The sequence below is a fragment of the Vulpes vulpes genome, chromosome 5 (assembly GCF_048418805.1).
Source record: "Vulpes vulpes isolate BD-2025 chromosome 5, VulVul3, whole genome shotgun sequence".
In the NCBI taxonomy this organism is placed as follows: domain Eukaryota; kingdom Metazoa; phylum Chordata; class Mammalia; order Carnivora; family Canidae; genus Vulpes; species Vulpes vulpes.
The window spans coordinates 51105829-51131312 of record NC_132784.1 but is presented as its reverse complement, the minus strand read 5'-3'; the positions used below and the strand labels follow the sequence as shown (position 1 = coordinate 51131312).

At 41.6% G+C, this 25484-nt stretch overlaps 1 long non-coding RNA gene across 1 annotated transcript in view; it reads right to left on the bottom strand.

The window, feature by feature from the left end:
• LOC112919325 (uncharacterized) overlaps positions 1-24993 on the bottom strand; it is a 60591-nt gene extending 35598 nt beyond the window's left edge. The window contains exons 1-3 of the long non-coding RNA XR_003234865.2: positions 24840-24993; positions 24002-24133; positions 22982-23091 (exon numbers count right to left, since the gene is read on the bottom strand). This is a non-coding gene — a long non-coding RNA (uncharacterized lncRNA). The remainder of the gene's footprint in view (positions 1-22981; positions 23092-24001; positions 24134-24839) is intronic.
• Positions 24994-25484: the final 491 nt, after the last annotated feature.

Here is a 25484-nt window from a genome sequence, read left to right as displayed (position 1 = left end):
GTTCTGTTTCAATACCGTATTTCATCAATTCTGAGATTTAACATCTGCAATTATGATGCATCTTATATTCATAAAGCCTTATGGTGACATTTGACAGCATTGTGTCATTCTCACTGATATGTAAAGTTATGGTGTGTCTTTCTTTGAATGGAGATCTCTCTGGGTCAGTGAGTTAGGATAGCATGCTTCCCCAAGCTCTGCCCCAGAGACAGCAATTCCCCACCCTTCCTCAGGAATATATGCCAATGTGCATTATTTTCAATATCAGGAAGCATTTCACCAAAATCTCTCATGCTACAGCTGAGGTTTTCATGCTGCTGCGAGAGAGAATGGTCATCATTTTCTCTTCCTTAGCAAGTCTTCTGTACCTAGCAGGGAGCTAGGAACCCTGGAAGGACATAGAGGAAGTGAAACGTGGGGCCTCTACCCCCAAAAGCTCAAACTCCAAGACCAGATAAAGTGACCTCATTTGGAAACAGAGTCTTTGCAGATGTGATCAAGCTAAGGTGAGGTCAGACTAGATTCGGGTGGGCCTCTCCTTTTTCTTGTAAAGACAATAGCCATTGGATAGAAGGCACTCTCCCCTAGAGCCTTCAGCGGGAGCACACCCTGGTTAACAAGCTGATTTCAGATTTCTGGACCCCATAACAGTGAGAGAATAAATGTCTCTTTTAAGCCTCTGAAGTTATGGCACTTTGTTAAGGCAGCTAAAGGAAAATAATACCTCTACACATCTGATTTTAAAGCAAGTTATGAAACGAATCACCTAGTAGGACTTGCAATGTTTCAAAGGCAGAGCTAAATAAAGCTCCACCCTTTGGAGAGTATGAAAGGATGGAAGGGTTTGGGGGATGAGCTTGGAAGAGGCTTCTCCGCAGAGATCCAGGACCTCCCCTGGCAGCATTTCCAAGGGATTCCCCGGAGAGCTTGACTGTCACTGCCCATTCCACCACCACCACCACCATCTAGAGGGGACAGTGCACAGCATCTGACTCCAGTGGGCTAGGTAGGGAATACTCAACAGCCTCACCAGCTGCTGCAGGGCTTAGAACAGACCTAATGCTGATATTTCCCCCAAAATTCTTACACTGAAATCTAACTCCCAAGGTGATGGTATTGGAAAGTGGGACTTTTGGGAGGTGATTAAGTCTTGGGGGCAGAGTCCTCATGAATGGGATTCATGCCCTAATACAAAAGACCCCAGAGAGCTTTTTTTGTTCCCTCTGCCATGTGAGGTTATAGTAGGAAGATAGTCACTGAGGAGGAAGCAGAGTCTCACCAGACACTGAATCTGCTGATGCCTTAATCTTGGACTTCCCAGCCTCCAGAAATGTGAGAAATAAGGTACTTTATAAGCCACCTAGTTTATGGTATTTTTGTTATAACAGCCCAGACTAAGACAGAAATTGGTACCGAAACATGGGCGTGCAGTTGTAACAAACACTTAATGCCGTGGAAGCAGCTGGGAGACTTGGCAGCAGGTAGAGGCTGGGGGAGTTCTGAGGTACACGCCAGGAGAAGCCTGAATTGCCATAAATGGACCACTAAGGGTGATCCTGGAGAGAGTTCAGAAAAGAGGAAAGCTGGGGATAAAGCCTCAGTCTTGTCAAGAATACTGAGGCGTTCTGGAGATGCTCAGGGCTTCCTCTCCCCGCAGGATCGCAGGCCTGGATGGCACCTGGGGGTGCAGAATCATTTCAAAGGAGAGGCATCAGCCCGAATGGGCTAAGGCAGTCATGGAAGCAGTCTATCCTGGCAGAGATGACCAAGTACAGAATTAGCATCTTGTAGGGACCAGATCTGGGCCATATGGGAGCAAGGGCCCGTGGAGCCTTCCAATCCTTCCAGAAGGACTATCTCCTGGGGCAACAGAACTGCACAATGGGGGAGAGAGTCCATATGGAACAGACTGTGCAAAAGAAAGTGGGGGCCAAGGAGGAGTGGACAGCTCGATGATCCAGATTTGTAAGGGAAATGCAAGTGAGAGGTTCCCAGAAGTACCTGTCATGTAAGATCGCTCTGATTGGAAGAGTATACACCTTTAAAGAAAAGTAAAGCAAAATTTTAGAAATAACATTGTGTGTTAAGAAAGAACAAGATTCTAATGCAAAGATGCAAGAATGATGGGCCATACGGGACTCAAGCCAAAGAGAGAAAGACGTAGTGTTGAGGCAGCAATGTACGACAGACCACCTCACTGTCGTGCATACATGACAGGGTTTTTCCTGTAAATAATAAAACTGGCTTGGGTGCCAGGATACAATCCATGGAAACAAAAGGATTTAACTTAAATCTAAACTCATTTTTCTCCAAGCAAACCTCTGATAAATTCTTGACACTCCTTAAGTAACTCCTTGAGGATAATTCATCAATTAAGTATTTGAAAACAGAGCAAAGCCATTATCAACGTGGGATTAGTTATGACAGACTCAGACTCGGTGGGGGCTATGAACATGATGGAATACTGAGCTGAGTGCAACATCTCAGAGTATTATCATTATTTAAGCTAGAGTTATTTAAGCTTTATTTATGTCTCCTTAGGCCCTATCAGCCTGGACATTCATGATATCACAGGAATAATACAATTCCCGTTGGCCCCTCATTTTATCCCAACACCCTTGACATTACTGGGTCATTTTCTTCTTTGAGATGTCCAGTGGACAGCTCCATTTATACCCCCAAACATCTGTGGTTGCGGTTGCATATTTGTTGGTCAATTTTGTTGCTAAGTGGTGGTTGATAATTGATAATCAAGTTGTCCAGACTCCAGAATTAGGTAGGCAAAGACTGGCTCTGGCTTGACACATAGAACCTAATCACCCTGGCTCCCAGGTACGGAACAATTCATTCCCAGACCCCAAAAGATGCAAGTTTAAACCACACTAAGGAAACTATGAGAAATTTGGAACATGGAAGGAAACAGGTCCAAAAAAGAGAGATGGCAACTCTTGCTCCCGTGTAGATTAAGTAGTAAACACGGCTCTCAGGAACTACAGGACTAGGTTTGAAATGAACTCTCAGCAAAATGTGAAAACAGGTTGTAAAACAGATGCTTTGTGACAAAAGGGAGAGCAGAGGTCATGAGAAGCCTATCCAAACACACTAAAAACAAATTCATCAGTTCTCGCATTATTGCTCCTGGAGATTGAAAAGATAAAACTGGCAGGACCCAGAGGATGCTGAGTCTAGGACGTGTTAATTTCAGAAAGGCATTCGACAAGGGTAATGCAGTAAGGTGCATGGACAAAGTCACCCCGACTTAGGGTTAATCAACCAGAGAAGTGACCCAGGGTTCTCTCCTCAAGCCCACCCTGTTCACCATTCCAGTTAATGACTTAGGTGAAGGGTCAGAAGATGGTTATAGAAGGGCACTTGGGTGGCTCAGTCAGTGAAGCATTTGCCTTCAGCTCAGGTCATGATCTCAGGGTCCTGGGATCGAGCCCAATGTCGGGCTCCCTGCTCAGCTGGGGAGCCTGCTTCTCCCTCTTCCTCTGCCTGCCACTCCCCCTGCTTCTCTCTTGCCCTCTCTCCCTGTCAAATAAGTAAATAAAATCTTAAAAAAAAAAAAAAAGAAGAAGAAGAAGAAGTTGGTTACACCAAATTTGCAAAGGGAATGAAAATGCCAGTTATAGAGGAAAGCACCAGAACCAACAATATCCGGAGAAACTAAAACAAGAGACAAAAGCTAGCAAGTGAAATGCATTATTATCAGTGACAATAGTAATATTAATAATAAAATATTAGAATAAAAGTAAGGAGCAAATTTAAGGGTAACAACAATTGCCCAAGGATAGGACTTGAAGAAAACTGGAAGTTTATATTTTCTTTAATTTGGATTTAACATTAGCTATATATTCCATATTTACCATCTCTACATTGTACCTGATTTTTTTTTAAATAAGGGCTTTTGCAGTCCCATTATAGTCTATGTTGCTCAGAACATATTTTTGTTGTAATGACCTGCTGAAGAAGAACATTGCCAAACTAATGATTCTAGAAATGCATGAACAGGATTGTAGAATATAGAAATGTATAGCCAGCAAGAACCCTGAAGATCATAATCCCAACATGAACAAGTTGAGAATACCGGGATCCTAGAAGACCGAGTTAATACCACCATTTTATCAAAGCTCACCTAGAACCCGATCTATGTATGGATCACATAGAGAACATTTACCAGAATTAGGTTGTATAACCTGGAAAAAGGAAAACATAACCGTGGGGTGTGAGAAAATACAGTCTATTTTACCTAATAGAAATCCACCAAGTAAATAGAGAGGGCAGGTTCAAGATCAGGGGTCTGAGTTAAAGCAGGGAGGTGAGTTAGAACTTAGTCCTATTGAGAGCTGGTAACAGTGAGGTTGGCCACTCGTTCCATGAGGAGAGCCCCGGATTACCAGGGGTGTTCAACGAATGAGTGATCCCTTATTGGGAATGCTGTCCAAGACCCTACCACAATGAATGGAAAAGTGGGTGCAATCAAAAGGCCAGATTGTGAATTTCACAAAACTTTGCGGCCTGGCCTAATTGCGCATGGTGAGGATATTAAGAAAAAGAACCACCAGGTACGATGATTGCACGTCACTGATTTGAGAACATTTCCACCCCAAAACTTAATCAACCTCAGAATCAAGGACTTTCCTCTACATGGCAACAATATGGCTTTATTTTCCTCACTCCACCACAAACTGGTGAAAATTCACTCATTGTGGAAGATCTTATTTCCCAAATAAGACCCAAATTAAATCCCATTCCACACGCTCTCTTACAACGTGACATCAACCTTCCTCCCACTGAGTATGGATTCCGTGTTCCTCCTCTTGGGCCTGGGGGCACCTTCATGGCTTCCTTACCAGCAAAGCATGGCAAAGTGAGACTCTATGACTTCCACCACAAGGCCATAAAAAAACAAACAAACAAACAAACAAAAAAACAAACATGGTCTTTCCCTTAGTTCTCTTGCTTGGGGCACTCGCCCTGGGACCCCAGCCACCATGCTGTGAGGAAGCTCAGACCACTCACGCAGGCCACACATTGCTAGGTCTTCCAACCAATGCCCAGCTGAGGCCCAGATGAGGAAGGAAGGTGGAAAAAGAGAGGTTTGAGGTATCCAATGCACAAGAGATAGCAATTTAAAGAGAAACAGCTCTACATTTGTCAGAGACTAAATTCCATTTTAAAACAGCCACTGTGTGTGACTGCCAGTTGGATGCCTCGGTGAGGATGACACAGGATGAGTTCTGCCCTGTTGGCGCGGCCCATGGAGGGATGGTATAAACAATTTCGTATAGTTATAAAAACGTCGAAGCTAATTATGGCCTAAGATTCATAATGTAAATATGTGTCCTTATTTTTATAGAGAAAGATTCTGAGGCTCAAATCAAAGACTGTGAACAACCTGCCCCTGGTCGCACAGGTAGCCAGCACTGGCCACACCCAGGGCAGTCAGGGCAGGTGTCCTGTTCCAAGTCCCAATCATGTTAGGAGTGTTGCCAGAGCATGAGCTCACCCCTCTACCCTCTGCAAGGCCACACAGCTGCCACAGCTTCATTTCAGTAGCTTTACCAGGGGATAAATGGCAGATATGCGGGGCAGCCCAGGTGGCTCAGCAGTTTAGGGCCACCTTCAGCCCAGGGCCTGATCCTGAAGACCTGGGATCAAGTCCCACGTCGGGCTCCCTTCATGGAGCCTGCTTTTCCCTCTGCCTGTGCCTCTGCCTCTCTCTCTCTCTCTCTCTCTCTCTCTCTCTCTGTGTCTGTCTCATGAATAAATAAATAAAAATCTTTAAAAATAAATGGCAGATATGCTTAAATAAAGATACCTCAGGCTTAAAGCACTGTCTTTATGCAAAACCAAGGAATGATTCTTTTTACTTTTTTTCTGTCTTCCCTGGGGCAATTGTAGTGCCAGCCTTCCTCTCTGGGTATAGGCCTGCCCTTCTGGTTCTTGCACTGTCGACCCATTGTGACAGGAAGAGTCCTTGTTCCCCTCCCATCTGATCTAGTTAAGATCCCAGTTGCTAGGGACACCTGGGTGGCTCAGCGGTTGAGCGTCTGCCTTTGGCTCAGGGCGTGATCCCAGAGTCCTGGGACTGAGTCCTACATTGGGCTCCCTGCATGGAGCCAGTTTCTCCTTCTGTGTCTCCGCCTCTCTCTGTGTCTCTCATGAATAAATAAACTCTTTAAAAGAAAAAAGATCCCAGTTGCTACTAAGCTGACTTGTCTGATTTTGCACTGTCCTTGCACTTTGGGTCCTCCTTCCTGGCAGGAGCCTATTTTTCTTTGCTCATATCTACTTTTCTCTAGAGCACTTTTACATGTAGGCAAACTTTTATGTTTTATTTTCCTTCCCATGTGTACATAGGAAAACCTGGACAAGAACTCAAGTTTTCTAATTTCTGATTATGTTCTCTTTCTACTTTTTAAAAAATTTATATATTTGACACAGAGAGACAGAGACAGAGAGAGCACAGGTGCGGGGGGGATGGCAGAGGGAGAGGGAGAGGGAGAAGCAGATACCCCACTGAGCAGGGAGCCTGACGTAGGGCTTGATCCCAGGAACCCGGGGCCACGACCCAAGCCAGAGGCAGATGCCTAAACGACTGAGCCACGCAGGTGCCCCTTCTTTGAAACCTTATTACAAAGTTTCATGATACATCACATGGATTTTGTAAGAAATGTAATTCAACAAATACTCTCTGAGTGCTGAGCACGAGGGGTCTCTGTTAGGAGGCAGGGAAACTTAGTTTACTGGAGGATCCTTTGGGCCAGGGGTAAAGCAGACAGGCCGGCAACCGCAGTGGTGTGTGTTAAATCCTGTGTTAGGCCAAGCACAGAATACCACAAGCAACACCCAGGCTGTGCTCCCAACCAATCTTGAAAATGACACTTAGGAAGATTCACTCCTAGTAGAAGGGACAATACACATAGCGAGAGGGAGAGAGCCCCCCATACGCAGGAGAGCTAGCCGCATTTCTTCACTCTGATAGGCTTGGGGCACTTAGGGGTGACGCTGATGGCCACAGGAATCAGAAAGGAGTTGAGAAAGATGTGAAAATAGACCACGGTTTATTCCACAAAAAGAGATGGGTCTATGAAAATGAGGAAGACAGATCCCTGGCTGCTCAGAGCTCATCACCTACTGGGGGAGAGAGACAGATACATAAACAAATCATTACAGAACAATTCATTCAGTTCTAAATATAGGGTACACAAAGGGCTGCGGGACCCAGAAGAGGAAGCCATTAGCACTGCCTGGGAGGGGAAAGAAAGGCTTTGTGTAGGTGACAGTTGAGCAAGATGACAGATGAGTGGGTGGCAAGCAGAGCCGGGCGGACCAGGAAAGGCACCTCCAATTCATTACCCGATATTAAATGAACCAAATGTTTGCCATTCTCTTCAATTTTCAAAGCCTCAGGAATCTGTCTCCTCTGGTTGGAGATAGCCAATGTTAAACTGTAACTTACTGCTCCCTTCTCAAGGATTTTGAAGGTTTGCTTGCAAAAGAGACTATCCAGTGCATTCCAGAAACAAAAGAAGCGTTTCAGAAGGTACTTGCAGAACCAGGAAGCTCTGCTCATTTCTAGAGGCCATGCCCTCTGAGGCTCTGTGGCATCATCACAGAAGCAGGAGCAAGTTGGACCAGTGTGGGCCGTGCCAGGGCGGGGTACAAGTCTATCCACCTGGTCCCCCCTCACAAACTGACTCAGAAGCCAAGTGTCCAGGTCACAGGCTTAGAAAGGAAGAGTCTTCCTTCTCTTCAGCAGCATCAACCTTTGCAAGGATTGACATGGGAAGGATACTACACTTAACTGGGTTCTTCATATTGTCCAACAGATATGTTGCTTCAGCAGAAAAATCATAGGATAGATGATTCTCTCTCTCTCTCTCTCTCTCTCTCTCTCTCTCTTTTTAATAACGCAGCTTAATCTTGGGGCACAGACAAGGTGAGGCTAAAAGAGTTTCTCTCTCTACTGACAGCACAACACCCCCTCTGCTTTGGAGAGAACTAGGGCCAGAACAGACTCAGGTTTGCTAGATGAGCGGTGGGTGGTGGTAGTTGCAGAAATGCTGAAATAGGAACTACATAAATGGGATGAAAGGATGGATGGTCATTTATCAGGGAATTACAAGGCAAACATGCAAGCATAATAATATTAATAAAAAATATTATGAAACTTATCTTTAAAAATCAGAGTTATTTCTCAATGATACAGAAAGATAGTATAGTCATGGATCTTTAAGTACTAAATAACATAGTACTAAATACATAGGGGGATAACTTTTTTTTTTTTTAAAGATTTTATTTATTCATGACACAGAGAGAGAGAGAGAGAGACAGAGACACAGGCAGAGGGAGAAGCAGGCTCCACACAGGGAGCCCGATGTGGGACTCTATCCTGGGTTTCCAGGATCACACCCCAGGCTGAAGGCGGTACTAAACCACTGGGCTAACCAGGGCTGCCCTAAATACATAGGAGGATAACTCTTAAAATATACGTGGGATTTGGTAAAACCACAATCACTGTGAAGCAACGGTTCTCGACCACAGATGATTTTGTCCCCTGGAGGCCTCTGTAGTCATCACAGCTATGTGGGGGAAGGCTGGGGGGGTGGCTAGTAGAGGCCAAGGAGGCCAGGAAGGCTGCTAGGTACCTGCAAGTCCCAGGACAGTCCCATCCCCAAGAGCTGTCTGTGCAAAATGTCCACAGTGCCAAAGAGCACAGATGCTGAGTACAGAGGAAGACAAAGTAGAGCTGCAAATACAGACAGGTGTGGAGATTGCCATGTCCTAGGTAGACCTGTGTCCCCCACAAAGTTATGTTCAAGTCCTCACTCCAGTGAATGCGATCTTATTTGGAAATAGGGTCATTACAGATACAATCAAATTCAGACAATGTCATACCAGCATCTAGAGGGCTCTCGTCCATTAACTGGTGTCCTCATAAGAAGAGGGACATTTGAACACAGTATACAGAGAACACCATGTGACAATGGACACAGGAATCGGAGTGATGTGTCCACAAGCCAAGGACTGCCAGCAACCAGCAGAAGCTCGAGAGAGGCAAGACTCTCTCTCTCAAAGCCTCCAGAAAGAATCAATCCTGCCAAACCCCTTTGATTCTGGACTTCTAGCCTCCAGAGCTGCAAGAGAATGCATTTCAGTGGTTCTAAGTCCCCCAGTGCTTTATCGCAGTGGCACCCAGAAACCTACCCACACACTGCAGTCAGTTCACCTCCCAGCTGCCCAGGCCTGTTGCTTCCTTACCATTAATGGAACCTCAGGTTTTCTCCGGTTGTATTCAAGGCTGTTCTCACTCAGGAGCCTTTCATTATGACATCCTCCAGACTATAAATCATCCGATACCAAACTTAGTGCCTGGGGTGGAAGAACTATCGTTACCATAATCCCCGTGTTTTTACGAAAAGGCCATGTGCAAGACTTGTTCCCCAAATACACTTGAAGTGCCAGGGAACCAGGGAGGGCATCCAGCAGAAGACACACAAGAAGAGGCTGCAGAGCCTGCAAAGCAGGGATGGCTCTTCCAGGCCCTGAGGCCCATGAACACTGTACACGTCCTCCCTGCACATCCAGAGTCTAGCCAGCTGTCAAGAACTCTATGGGACAGGGAGGACATTGGCCCTGGGAAACTTTTAAAAACTCTTCTGTCCTGAGGACCTTGTTCCAGGCTGTCTCACCTGCACGATACTAACAGGATAGGGGCTTAGGCAACAGAGAGGCTTTACAGGAAGAAAGTCTCTGCAGTACCTGGTGGCTGCACCTCAGTGTCATTACAGGAGCCATCCTACCAGTTGGAGTGCCTGGTTGGCTCAGTTGGTGGGGCATGCAACTCTTGATCTCAAGATTGTAAGTTTGAGCCCCATATTGGGTGTAGAGATTACCTCAAAATAAGATCTTAAAGAAAAAAAAAAAAGAAAGTCTATAAGTTGCAAAATAAAGAAACAAATCAGAAGAAGTAGGGTGTGTGTGTGTGTGTGTGTGAGAGAGAGAGAGAGAGAGAGAGAGAGAGAGGAAGAAAAGGAGGCAGGGAGGGCATGAATCAAATACTAAAACATTTGAGAAGAGAAGTTAAGAAAGAAAGAACAAGGGCAGTCCAGGTAGCTTTGCGGTTTAGCGCCGCCTTCAGCCCAGGGCCTGACCCTGGAGACCCGGGATCAAATCCCACGTCAGGCTCCCTGCATGGAGCCTGCTTCTCCCTCTGCCTGCGTCTCTGCCTCTCTGTATGTCTCTCATGAATAAATAAATAAAACCTTAAAAAAAAAAGTTAAGAAAGAAAGAACGAGTTTCCTTGTTTCAGTGAAATCTAAGTGACATGTTCAAGAACTTAGCAGCCAAAGTGGGTTTTCCACAAATACACGAATGGTCACCTATCAAAGCAAGCCCATGTCTGTTTAGTTGGGGGCATTGTGCCCACTGATCTAGCAATGGTGGCGCTTTGGTACAAATGCCCACAATGTCAGCAGAGTTAAGTTCAGGCCAGAAGGACACTATTCTGGTTAATCATCATCTAGGACCCTTTTAAACAGTGTCACTTGGGATAATTTCATATGCACCCACCTTTTTGCTTAGCTATCTGGATAGCCTGATGGGTGGTTTCCCTTGCATTTTCCTAAATTTCTAATTCCTTTTCTCTTTAAAGAACGGATTCATATTGTTAAGTCTACTTGACGGCTGTTTTTTAATTAAAAAGTCTTGATGAAAATGTTTTCATTAAACATATACTGGCAAGCTCTCAAATTATTTTGAGACATTTCATTCTTTGCTTTTCTGTTCCCAGTGCTGTCCCAGTCACCCTGTGGGGATTCAACTGTGACTTCAGATTCTTGTCAAGCAGACATACCCACCAGCCGACGACAGATGGAGGAGCCCTGCCAGCCACTGCTGATCTCGGCCAAATCCCGAAGAGCCACCATTTCAAGAAGCTGGTCACCTTCCAAGGTAACCAAAACAAAGAGAAAACAGGGATAACTACCAGAGTGACAGCTCACCATAAGATGAAAGCAAAGTTCCACAAAAAAGAAAATCAGAATTACTTATTAAAGGTTTACCTTACCTTACCCTAAAGATGAGGAGCTCTTTTATCTAATTATCAGAGAGCCAAGAGGGTTGTAATAAAATTGTGCTAAATTATTCTAAGGGGGAAAACTAAGAAATTATAGCCTGTGTGATACAATTCCACCCAGATCCTGAGGTTTACAGCCCATTTAGAGTAAAACTAAAAAATATTTGACTTGCCCTTTATTTGATTCAACATCTAAATAGACTGTATTTACTATGTAAGAAATAGCAGATCATAGGAACTTCAGATGTATTGAAAGAGGAAAATGATACTCCTCCTCTCAATTAGAATAGATCTTTTGTTCTCTAAGTACCACTAGAATATGTTTATTTTTTAAAAGATTGTATTTATTTATTCATGAGAGATACACAGAGAGAGGCAGAGACACAGGCAGAGGGAGAAGCAGGCTCCATGCAGGGAGCCCGATGGGGGACTCAATCCCAGGACCCCGGGCTCATGCCCTGAGCCGAAGGCAGACGCTGAGCCATTGAGCCACCCGGCGCCCTAGAATATGTTTATTTTTGCTTACTACACTAATGGCTAATTTCCACTTTGTCTTAAATCTTTGATGTTAATTTTCATAAATCGTCAAGCTGAAATTAGAGATATCTAGTCATTCCACATTGACAGAATATTGGTTTTCAGGTAATTTCAAATTTAGTTTGCTGTGGTTGACCTTTTTTTAATCCCAAAAACTTAGACTCTTCTCTATTTGAAAATCTGCATCCTAAGATAAAAGACATTATCCTTTATGAACTGCTGTAATGCCACCAGCACCAATCACACTATTTAATGGCTTGGGCAGATAATAAGAACAAAATGCTGAACCTGTCAACCCTCTGCTTTTATGGGTCTCCAGACAATAGAAGGCACAACAATGAAAGATCATGTGTCCCTGCCTCCAAACACTAAACTGCAGAAATCCAAGTAATAAAGATATATTAAGATAAGCCAAAGGGAAGCTCTTTCTGCCAATAAGCTACATGGGGCAGAGTGAGACAGGAGATTTTTTTTTTTTTTTTGAGGGGAGGGGAGGGATATAAGTGAAAATTTAATTAGATTTGTCTTAAGAATTGGCTAACGTTTTTCTCTTGTGCTGTGGTTTCTCTTAAAACCGTTCCTTTTTAATGATCCCCTGGCTCATATTAAATTGCAAACATAAATTCAACGAACGGCTACAATGGTTTTAAAAAAGATAGAAGGTATGGAATATTTGCTTGCTTCACCAAATGAACTTAAAACTTTATATATACATTTTTTGATCATTGCCTCTGACTCTTGGAGGATGCCATTGTAAATTCTTGCCCCACAACAAAATGTTAGCCCCCTTTTTACTTTATCTGCTTTTAAGAAAAAAAAAGTATCCTTTTCCATTTATTAATTTGATATAAGAACACTGACTAAGCAAAATTACAGAAAATTTATAAATGTTTAAAAGAAAAGAAAACACAAGCAAAAAGAACTATTTCTATTTTGCATATCTTCCATCTTCCAGGCCACAGTTAGTTTTAAGCATAATACAAATGCAGGTTTATATTCTGCTTTTTTTTTTTTCATTTAAAAGCATAACAAAACACTTCCCCAAATGTCCACAGATATAATTTCCATTTGTATAACAGTGACTTATTGCTGCGTAAGATATTTTGGTTGCTCCAATGTTTTACTATTATAGATGGAGTTGCAATTACTATCTTCATGCTTCTAGAACAGGAATGTTTAACTAGAGACTGGTAACTTTTCAACAGCAGGTTTGTTATTTCAGCAAGTGTGCAGGGGGTCTGGGGTGGGGGTGGTCCAGGGGTGGGAAGGGGGGAGGGGGGCTGGAGAGAGGGATGGCACACTGGAAAAACTAACGTCTCTTCCAGCCTTAAATTCTATGATCCCCTCCACCACCACGATATGTGGAATTTTCCTTGGCACTGTCCTCAAGCCTTTTTCTAACTGTCACAAATTAATTACCATAAGGTGATTTCAAATACCTTTTGGGAAAGTCACAGCTTGCATGAAATGGGGCACTGAAGATAAAGGTCAGCTGGATTTTGTTTGTTGTGCATTCCGTGCCCACAATGCCATTATTACTGTTTATATAGCACCACAGATAAGCTAACATACTTTGGTAATTGCAATAAAATAATTTTTAGAAAGCAAATGCACTTTGTCCTAAATATGCTTTCTGTACCTTCTCATTTTGTATTCTTCTTGAGCAGTAATTGCCATCTCATATATTTTATTTCCATTTATGGCTAATTAGATTTTCTCATTCCTATAATCCCAATAATGTTGCTTATATCTTTTGCTTTCGATTCTCTGGAAATTTTTAAAGACTTTTAAAGATGTTTATGGACCTAACAGTTCCTTGGTGTCCCACTGTAATAATAAATTGTCAGTCAGATGCTTAGCGGGATTTATAAATGTCTAACTTTCTAGTTGCGATGAAATAGAAACATTTGATTTACAGGCTTTTAGTGTCATAACAGAAAAAACACACTATGCATCACTATTTATGAAGGGGTTGCCAAGGGACCAAATTTCTGTTTTATAGTAAAGATTTCAAAGGAAGTTTTTATTGTATTAAAGGCTACCATGTATGAGACACTGTACGATTTCTCTCTAGTCTAGTTTTTTTTCAAAGTTGCAATCTGTTATAACATTAGTACCTATAAACTCCATAAGAACAGAAGTCTTATTTTCTTGTTCAGTGTAACCACTAGGGAAAATAGTCTAGTAGTTACTCAAAAAGTTAAACATAACATTACCATATTACCCAACAGTTCCACTCATAAACAGCTCCACACATAAACCTAAGAGAATGAAAACATATCTAGGAGAGCTTGGGTGGCTCAGTCAGTTGGGCATCTACCTTTGGCTCAGGTCATGATCCCGGGGTCCTGGGATCCAGCCCCACATCAAGCTCCTCATGGTGGGGAGTCTGTTTCTGCCCCCCTCCCTCTGCTCATGCTCTCTCTGGCTCACTCAACTTTCTCAAATAAATAAGTAAAATCTTTTAAGGAAGGAAGGAAGGAAGGAAGGAAGGAAGGAAGGAAGGAAGCAAGCAAAACATATATCCACACAAAAATTTGTACATGAATGTTCATAGCAGCATGAACATTCACAATAAACAAAAAGTAGAAATAACTCAAATGTCCATCAACTGATGGATCAGTAGACAAAAAAATTGAATATCCATGCAATGGACTATCATTCAGCCACAAAAAAGGAATGAAGAACCGATAGATGTAAAAACCAATGAGCCTTGAAAATACTATGCTAAGTAAAAGTAGGAAGTCACAGAAGGCAACATATTGTATGATTCCACTTATATGGAGTATCCAGAACAGGCACATCCCTAGAGGGAGAGAGTTGATTAGTGATTGTCAGGGGCTGGGGAGGGCAGGTAGAATGAGGGGTGACTGCTAATAGATGTGAGTTTGGGGGTGTGTGGAGAAGGGATGGAAAGGTTCTGAAGTGAGATAGTGCTGGTTGCACAACCTCATGAATATATGAAAACCAGGGCCTTGGTCACCTTAAAAGGGTGAGTTTTATGGCCTTTGAACTATATCTCAATTCAAAATACATACTAAAAAATTTTAATGACACCATAAAAAGTAATCCTGCCCACTGCCTTGCAAGAACAAACACATTAAATGGGGAAAAGAATATTCTTGAATTATAAACTCCTGTATTTTGAGGGTACATATGCCTTAGTCATCTTTGTAAGCCCAGGAGCTATTATGCTCCCTAGCCTGTGTATTATGCCCTCTGCATCAGGTAAGATGCTTCCCTTATTGGTTAAGGAAAATGCAACTCAAACTCACCTAAATAATAGAGGAATTATGGGTCCATTTGACTGAAAAAGTCCAGATTATACTTCAGATAAGGCAAGGTCTTAAAGAAATGGGGAAAAAAATGGGCCCTATTTCTTTCCTTAACTCTGTTGTTCTTAGACAAGTTTAACCCCTAACTGGATTCCTTCTTGCTCCTAAGACAGTGTCCAGTAGTTTCCAGAGCTACCAGTTTCCTTATTTAAATCCCTGGTAACTCACTCAAAGTCCAGGAAGTGATAACTATTGGTCTTCATTGGGCTGACTTAGGTCTTGGACCGAAGCAAAATGAGTCACTGACTCCACCGGAGGGTGTCCAAGAATAAAGCAGATGGGCCCAGGGCTAAGAAGCAAAACGTGCAGGTGTGATTTTCTAAAAGATCTTGAGTAAGAGACCTCAGACTCTGTAGCAGGAGATTTAGGTGCAAGAGTAGGGCTTGACAATTGTGTGTGTGTGTATATATATATATATATATACACACACACACTTTTTTTTTTAAGTGGTAAGCACTTGTTGTTTGAAGCCAATCAATCTCACCAGTGTGGCTCTTCCATCAGAAAGACTGGAAAAAATGGCTGTTGGAGCGGGAACACGTGTTGTACTCTGAACCCAATCACAGAATGAATCTGAAAGACTGAGATAATGGGCTGATCCAACAGCAGTGGGGAAAGCCCTAAATCCCCTGGAAACAGTTTTCTAGGCAAGAGACAACCAAAAAATATGCCAGTTTTGCCTCAAGGAATTCATCCATAGATATTCCCCTCCTTTTTACATTTAGAGATTTTTAGCTTAAAAAAAATAGATGCTATCAAGTAGCAAGATAATTCTTTACTTGTTAACCAGGGTAACGAGGAGTATGTTTTCATAGGAAAAATTTGTGTGTGTGTGTGTGTTGGCAAGAATTTAAGAAACCCTACGGTGAGAGACTTTCTCAAGAGAAACTATCCAGAGCAAATTCCAAATGACTGAAGTCTCATTATCAAAAGGGGCATAAATGATCAAAATCTTCTATCTCTTCATTTTATAACAGCCATCTTGCTTTCTGTTTCTAAGATTTTTCAAAGTTCAAAACTCATTTCTCCATTACTGAGGGTTTTCAAGCATATCAGCAAACACACTAAGAGTTAACAAATATAAGTTGTCGTGCTGCAAGAGGTCATTCCACAACCTTCAGAATATAAGACCCAGAGTCAGAAAGAAATGCCTGCCTCTGCTGCTCACTGGCTAAGTGACCCAGAGCCTGACCCCTGTGTCCTGTCCCCTTAAAAGAGCAGTGACAATATCTTCCCTCATCATAGGGGAACATCAACTGAAATAATGCCTCTAAACCACTTGGCCCAGTGCCTAGAAACACCACCCAATAAATACTGTTGCTATGTTATGATTATGATAGTTCGGAGGAAACGTGTTCCAAACACTTGAAATGTAATCATTTATTTAAACATTATTTAATATCCCTCATGTGGCTCTAAGATGTGGACCTCTAAAAAATGAGGCAAAGCTCTCCTCATCGATCCAATGCAGAAATGAAGGACAGAGGGTCCACATATCCCACAGGGATATTGATATGCTGTGGAGCTAGATCAAAAGCCAGATTTTTTTTCTCCCAATCATCTATAGAAGCTAAAGCTGCCAGTTCACAGGAACATCAATTTTCAGAGCCAGAGACTTCGCACTGACCAATTCCCACAGTTTAACGAGTAGAACCACAGAGGCCCAAAAAGTCAAAAGAGGGCAAAAATCAGACCAAACAATTATTTAATGATCTAATTAGTTAAAACATCCTCCTTATAAAAGTAATAACGATAAGAGCACACAAACAGATTCTTCTCCAGGCACTAGAATGATTCATTGCCATGTCTCGACGCATTCCATATATTGACTCAGGAAACTTTCCACACATTGACCCCATGTATTGACTCATGGTCTTTACGACAGCCCTTACAGATGGGGATACCATGAAACCCAACCATCGAGCGATTAGGAAGGGCAAGCTTGGGATGCAAACCCTGGCCACATACCTCAGTGTCCACCATTACCCTCCATGTTCTGCACAGCCTATTATAGTGGCCATCAATCCCATGGGGCCATATTTAAACTTTAAATTAACTTAATTAAAATCGAATAAAATTACAAATTCAGTTCTTCACTTGTACTAGCCACAATTTAAGTGCTATTAATCACCACACATGGCCCATGGCTTCCACTGGACGGTGCAAACAGAACCTTTCTACCATCACAGATACTTCTCCCTGCAGCCCTGTGCTCCTGACCTTGACCCTTCACTGTCCCATGGACTCTAGTGCTCTGTCTGCTTTACCTATTGTCATAGTTCTATTTGAATTAAAAAGAAAAATTAGGTTATTTCATTCTCTTTGAACAAGCATCTTATTGAGGGCCTACAGTTCACACAGCTAACATAGCAAAGGTTGCAAAGCAAGTAGAAAACATATTCCCTGCCCTGAAAAACTTAGAATCTACTTGAATAATGAGTGAGTTCTCTGATGCCTATCACAATTGGGCAATGTTGTATTCTGGTGGGAAAAAAATGTAAAGACTAGTAGAAAGGCATCACATTATAGACAAATCCACCTAATTAGTATTATTAGTATCATTTGCCAAATACGTTTTTGCACTCTTGTTGCTTAGAACCGTAAAGGCATTCTCCCACAGAATCATTGACAAACATGGTGCTTAGGTCTTCATCTCACCTGACCAGAGCTTATTTTAACCTATTTAACCTGGGAGTTCCCGTTTGTTCTTACAGGACATTTCATCAGCTGTAAAATGAGAGTATGGAAGCCGAGGGCCTCTGAGGTATGTTCTGGCTCAAAAATCCTCTATAAGGGGCACCTGGGTGGCTCAGTGGCTGATGTGTGCCTTTGGCTTGGATCATGATCCTGGGGTCCTGGGATCAAGCCCTGCATCAGGCTCCCTGCTTGTAGGGGAGTGGCTTCTCTCTCTCTCCCTCTACCCCTCCCCATGCTCTTGCTCTCTCTCTCTCAAATGAATTAAAAAAAAAAAAAATCCTTTGTAATTGTGGTCCTTCTGAGACAAGGGTTTGGTATCTAAATAACCCCAAAATTAAACTCAGGTGGGAATCATGAAAACACAACAATCATAGGGATGAAGTGGAGGATCGCCTGTACAGATCCCTTTGTGGAATCAAGCTGCACCCTGTCTGGAATCTTCCATCCCTAACCAAAGTACAAAGCCCAGAGGAACAGGAGTGCTTGATGACAGTCATTCATTTCCTATCAGCATCTTTATTCTCTGCTCTTCTTTCCAGCTTCCATTCTTCTATGCTGTTCCTTCCTCTCTTCCACCTCCATCTGAAAGTGGTGCCACAGACTTTTCAGGATTCACCTTTTTCATGATCTGTTATGAGAATCAAGGACTGTGTCTTCCTTTACAACTCCTCCTCCTTTTTCCCCCACTGCCTTTTCCTATTCTTCATCAAGAACAGTTACCATCACAGGGAATTTTTATTATGTCAAAGCATCCTGCATCATGTCTCATTCCTATCATTTCATTTTACCCCAGAACAGCCCCATCTGGCAAGATTACAAAAACCACTTACAGAGAGAAAACCAAGGAATAATTCACCCAGGCCACATAATAAGAGGTGGATTCAAGTCTGAGTATGTCCAAGGACACTGCTTTATCATTGCCCTGGGCCCGCTGCAGGATCCTCAAATCAGGATTGCCTATGGTTGGAAAGAGCTTTACTAAGGAGATTTAAAAACTCGGTTTTCATCTTATTCCAGGATAACTTCAACTGTTATTTGAAGAAAATTATTTAATGTCTCTGGATTTCAGATTTCTTATTTTCAAGATAAGGAGTTGGGGCAGAGGATTTTTCAGGTCACTTCCAGCTCAAAACAAGAATTCTATGATACCAGTACATGCATACTTTAATTTCCCTCCTAAGTATGTTACTTCTGCCGCATTTTTAACAGATGACAACTAGTATTTACTGTCACTATGAGCCAGGCATTTTAAAAGCAGTATTTCATTTAATCTTTATCACAACCTTATAGGGTAAATACCACTGTGGAGTAAATTCATTTTTTGATTCTGAATCTGAGGCCCCAACTCTGAAAGACAGAGGCCAAACCCAAACTTAAGACATCTGATTCTACTAAAAGGCCACCACGCACTGACTCCCAGTGGTGTCCACAACTTATATCCACAACCCATGGTCAGAGGCCATATGCTGCACTTTTCATAGTACACAAATATCTAGTACTAAAAAGTCATTATGCATAAGTAGATTAACTCTCAAGAAAAAAAAAACAGAACAGAGAAAATAACAAGTATACTTTGATGACTAGCCTCCTAATAGACTTTGATGTAGCAGGCATATTCAACTTTTGCCTGCCTCATTTAACCTAGAGAATTAACTTTTATTTGCGAATTAAGCTGACTTCTATGAATCTTTATAAACATGACAAACACAGATTGTAGTAGCTCCATTAAACTTAAAACCCCTAATATAGTCTTGTGGGGTCTTTTTTAATGTTTTTATTTATTCATTCATGAGAGGCTCAGAGAGAGAGAGGCAAAGACACAGGCAGAGGGAGAAACAGGGTCCATGCAGGGAGCCCAACAGGGGACTCAACCTTGGGTCTCCAGGATCATGCCCTGGGCTGAAGGTGGTGCTAAACCACTGAGCCACCCAGGCTGCGCCATGGTTTTTTTTTTTTTTTTAAACTGGCATTTTTCCCTACCAGTTTCATATTTTTTTAAAGGTGAAGGCAAATCCTGGTTCAATAATACTATCAACAAGTGAAACTTAAGCATATCCACACCTTAACTGACTAAAGTCCTCCAACATTAACAGCCTCATATAGGACCTGAGCCCCACCCATATTTGGCAAACAATAGTAGTACCTAAGGGCAATTAAGACATTTTTGGAACTATCACTCATTATTCTCTTGGGCTAGATCTCTCCTCATAAAAGCAGTAAGACTATAAACTGTTTTCTTATTAGTTTAATTAAATGTGTCATATAAAAATTCCTGTTGTAGGGTGAATATATGGATAGATAGTTGATAAAGCAAATCTAATAATATTTTAACTATAGAACCTAGATAGTGGGAATATGGATGTTTACTGTACAATCCTTTTAACTTTAATATTTGAAAGCTCTTTAAAATATTTGTTATACATTCTACAAATATTATTGACTCCTTACAATATACCAGGCACTGGTATATGCTGAAAAAGGACCTCACAGTTTAATGCAACAACTCAGCAGAACTGGCTTCTGCTAGACTTGGAAAGCACAGAAGAGAACAGATACTCTTTCAGTTGAAACAGGAAAACTCTATGAGCTTACCTAGCCTGGAGGACTCAGTTAGAAGCCTGGGGATTGTGAACCAATCAAAGATGTCAAAATGAATCTAAAAGCCAATCAGGGAGCTCCCTGCCCACTATTCATTCCCACCACCTCTATATCACTTCCAAAATCCCACCCCAAGAGAAAGTTCCTCCTAAATGGGACACTGACAATCAAAGATTATCTTGAGACTTCTTCCTTTTTCTTTGCAAAACCCATTGTCCGTTTAAATCCTTGTGAGTCTCTTGCAGAAGAAATGCAATAGTAGCTAACTTCCTTACTGTAGTAAACTCTAAATAAATAGACTTGGGTGAACTCTAGAGTGGCCTTAAACTTTCTGACAATCCTCAACGACCATCATCTACATGGTTAGTTAAAATCAGTTGTGACAATTCTTTAAGAACAAATATTGTACCTATATTTGTTTTCCCACAAAATTCCCCTTTTCTTTGTATTGTTTTTATGAGAGAAGGGGGTACAGTTATTGGTAGCTTGCCCAGAATGGGCAAGGGACTTTCTTCAGAGCATCTTGCTTGGGAAGGTCATCTGTAATGTCTATCGCCTGGGAAAATGTTGAGACTCACTAAGAATTCAACTTCAACACCACATCAGTGTGTTGCTAAATGCTCTGCCCTCCCCATAGTAAACAATAAGGAAGTGTGAGCAATAATGGCTGCCTGTGGGCTGCATACTTATGAAACAGTAGCCTGCATAATCATGACTGAGTCACTCCAGCAGACTCAATAAAAATTATTGCATTGGTCCATCTGTTTTTATTCAATCTGTCCCCTCCCATCTGAGCAAACACTTAAATACTCATCCTGCAAGATTAATTCAAGCCTCACCTCACGCATGATGCCTTCTCTCATCATGTCGAGTCAGATAGATTAACCTCTCCTTGAACACTCATAGTTATAAGCTTTAGAAAGAAGGAAAGAAAGGAAGGAGGTAAGAGAGAGAGAGAAAGACATGGAGGGAGGGAAACAGAGAGGAAGAAGATAAGCTTGTTTTATAGTCTTATGGAAAATGGAGAAGATCCAGGATCCTTGCAAGGACATAACCTTAACATTTTACTTTTTTAAAAGATTTTATTTATTTATCAGAGAGAAAAAGAGAGAGAGAGTGGTGGGGGAAGAAGAGAGGGAGAGGGACAAGCAGACTCCATGCTGAGGGTGGAGCCCAGGACCCCAAGATCATGACCTGAGCTGAAACTAAGAGCCAGATGCTTAACCAACTGAGCCACCCAGTTGCCCCTCAACATTTCTTTTTTTTTTTCCCCCAACATTTTACTTGTAAAGGTGACTGTCAGAATGGCAAATAACACTGTTCTGCTTCTTTCTCCTTCATGGCCATCACAACTCTCAGCTTTTACCCAGAATTGTTGTTCATAGAGACTCATGAACTACTAGTCAATTCTGAATCAAAAAAGCTTCTACAAAAGAGAGGCCCTAGCAGTGAAATGCAATAGCCCTTTCTGTTGTTTGTCAAAGGGGATGTTGGTGTTTCTCTGTTAGCAAGAGATTGTAAAATCTAATAGGAGAGGTCAGCCTACTATGAGCCAACAGCTTTCTGATATGTTATTCAGAGCTAGCCGATGTGTGGGATCACGAGTGCTTCATCTTTGGATGTCTACATGCAGAACCTATCTAAGGTCCTCCAGGGTTCCTACAGGTGGGCAGTGAGGAAAAGTGACTTCTTTAAGTCTTGCTAACTTGAAAATTCAAATAAGTTCTCCAAGACAAAACCTAAATAGAGGGGAGGGGGAGGAAAGAATAGGGAGGGAAAAAGGAGTAAAAAAATGTTTCAATTTGCATTATGTTTGCAAAAGGCTGACTCTGTACTGAGTCCATTGGTTTGGAATGCATGTTACACTTCAGGCTCCTAGGATAAAAGCCTGGGACGGGTGACGCAGTTGGGCCACACTACAGCATTTCTCTGGCTCTGTTTACATATACTGCTTACCTATTGTCTCTGACGCCACTGAAAGTGTTCCTACAGATCCAGATAGATAGCTGGATTGGGCAAAGCCCAAAATGGGCCACCTGATGACTCAGAATCTACTCCTCAGCCTGAGGCTCAAAACACCTCCAGGTCTACTCATAGTTGAGGGGCTGGTTCCAAAGGGGAAGCCAGGATCCCAGGACCATCCAGGGAGCAGAGCAGTCCCAAAACACATCCTAGACCCCTCTAAAAATCGAGTGAATTTGGCCTTTCCAGAATTCACTTTATCATCCAAGCATGAACCTTCACTTCTTTGCCAAGAAACGGAAACATATATAAAACTATGCACATAAACTAAAAAAACAAAGTAAATATAAATGAGAAGACTACTATTACTTACTTGAAAAAGAATATAAAATAGCAGATTCTTTTTAAATATCTGATCACTTTCACCTACATTTACAATGGCAATCGACATGAAAGTAATGCTTAACAGGTGGAAGCACAGACACCGTAGTTTGCCGAGATAATGGGCATTGCATTGGTTGCTAGTTCTTTAGACAATGTCATTTCTCTATTTCACTCTCATTAAGAGAACCTCCACTTTTACAACAACAGCAATGTGTTCAGCTAAGAAACTATAATCACCAGACTCTCTTGCAGCTAATAGTGGCTGTGGGACATGGTTCACAGCAACAAGATTCACATTGACTGGTATTTCTGAGAATGTCCCAAGTCCTGATATGACCATTTATCCTTCTTTCTTTGTTTCTCTTCTTGTTCCTGGAATACTTACATAATTCGTAGGTGCTCACAGTTCTTTTTGAAGGACAGCAGAGCATAAAGGCAAAATGAGCCTGACCATGGAGCAGTATACTGGACCCTGAAATGACCACCTCCATACTCCTTGCAAAAAAAAAAAAAAAAAAGTAAATCCTTTATTTATTTAAACAGTATCAGGGATTCTCAGCTAAATCCATCCCAAATAGAGAGTATCAATCAAGAAACACTAAAATTTTCCAAAGTTCTTTGGGTTTTATCAATATCAAAGGTTGTTCACTTTGTTTCCAGATGAAGGAGATCATGTTCAGAATGGTATGCTGGCTGCCTTCGCACATCATTACAACAACCTGATCACACTAAGAGGTTTGGCCTCCTGTCATCTTAGTGATAAAACTAAAAGACAGTCAAAGTTCATCACACTTTTCTTCCAAGGTAAACTGATGAATTGCATATCTTATTGAATACAATAAAAACAAAGAAACATGTCCATGATAATGATGCCAGTATAGACTTTCTATATTCTTGCCAATGGGAAACTATTCTTGAATTAGTACATAGACTTGATTGTATTATATATTGCCTACTACAAGGTCATCCCATGCCATTCTCCAACTATTTAGAGAAAAAAAAAAAACAAGAAATTTTAATATAAATGCATGGAAATGAAAAAATACTAATTTTAAAAGAGAGATCCATCTATTTTAGATGATAAACTTCAACTATCACTGGACCTATACCAACCATGTTTTGAACAGAAAACCTTTGATCATTCAGAGCCTGGAAATAAAATTGTTCACACCCAGTTCCTAGAATTAGAACTGCTACCCCTTTAATTGTTCATCCTGTATTTATAAAATCAGCACTATTAATGGCTGCCAGCCACCTTCACAAGGCAATTGTAAGAAACAGACCAAGACTCATGCAATATTTCCCCTCAATTCCTCAGCTTGCAGAGATTGTGGTGCTTTACTGGTAAACCTCAAAGTAACATAAACAGACCTGTTCCATCTACTCATGCAAGGAAGCTGATTACCTTTCAAGAACAGTATAACAAAGTTTGGAGCCCCATTCTTCCATCCTCAATGAGAAGCATCAACTGTTATGATGGTCAGTTTGTCAGAGTTCATTCCCAAGACTGTGGTAGGCTGTTTGCAGGCAGTGACTTCTGTGAATAGAATAGAAGGGAAGTAAAGAAAAAGAACTTGTTAGTTGTGGCAAACACTTCAGCTGGTCAGTCCTTATGCCTTCTCCTTGTCCACCCTTCAACGCAGATACTGAAAAAGCAAAATACTCCCTTTTCCAGCCACCCTTGCTGCTCAGAGAGGCCATAATATCTCCTCCTGCCCAAATAGATGTGAGGTAGAGGGACTCTGGGGATAGATTTTTGTTCCTGGGTAAAAGAATACAAGTATATGAGAAGGTCTTTCTCTTGCCATCTTGATCAACACCCTACTTCTGCAGTCATACAACGTCATGTGAAGTCTTACGGTCTGTATGCATGGCAACCACTTGGTGACTAGGAAGCATCAATCCTAAGGACAAAAACTAAAGTTTCTAGAGGTTGGAGCAAAAAGGGAAGAAAGCATGGTATCCACATGATATTGTCACTAGCCCATCTCAAAACACCTACCTCTAAACATCTTACTAAATTTACAATAAATGTCCTTTCTTAAAAGGTAGATTGTTCCACCCAGCTCTAGTATTGTACATCTAAAAGAACACATACTGACTCAGATTAAGCATCAGGACCTATAAAATTATAGGGATTCTAAAAATATAACACAAAAGTAACTCAAGAACAATGCAACAGTAACAGCCAAGTCCATGAATAACCAGTCTACCACAGCTTGTTAGTTCATGGAAATATTTACCTGGCAGAGTTTGAACTAGCTGGAAAAACTCCAGGGCTCCTCAGCCTCCAGGTCAATTTAGAATGAATGCCAGACTTCTTTGGAAGGAATTTCAAAACGCCCCCTTCATTGAGAAAGTGCCTACTTACCCTACAGGCACAGCCCCAAAGGCAAAGGAAATCATGAGAATTGTTTTCTGTATTTATATAGCAAATACCTCTGGACAGATTGACAATTTCTTTTTTTTTTTTCAATTTCTTTTTTTTTTTTTTAATAATAATGACTCTTTGCCATATCCTAGAAGGGAGATGGAAGAATAAAGGATAATTGTTGCCATTTTTGAAAGGAAAATGTGCAAAGATCGTGAAATTAAGTGATTACCTATAAACCACAATCAAGATGCAGCCCCATGTAGAGACAGCCAGTGTGGTTAGAATCCAGAAACTTCAAATCCCAGTCTAGCCTCTGTCCCTTGGGCACCCTCTTTCCTGATGACGCAGCAGACACTATGATGAGTCACTCCATTCTTTGAGCCTCCCAGAAGCTAGACCAGGATACAGAGAGAAAAATGGATTAAAAAGGCAAATCAAACCAGCTCATTCAAATTATTGTAATTAAAGTACTCTAGTCATTTTTTTACTCTTAAACATTTAAATTAAAAAAGAC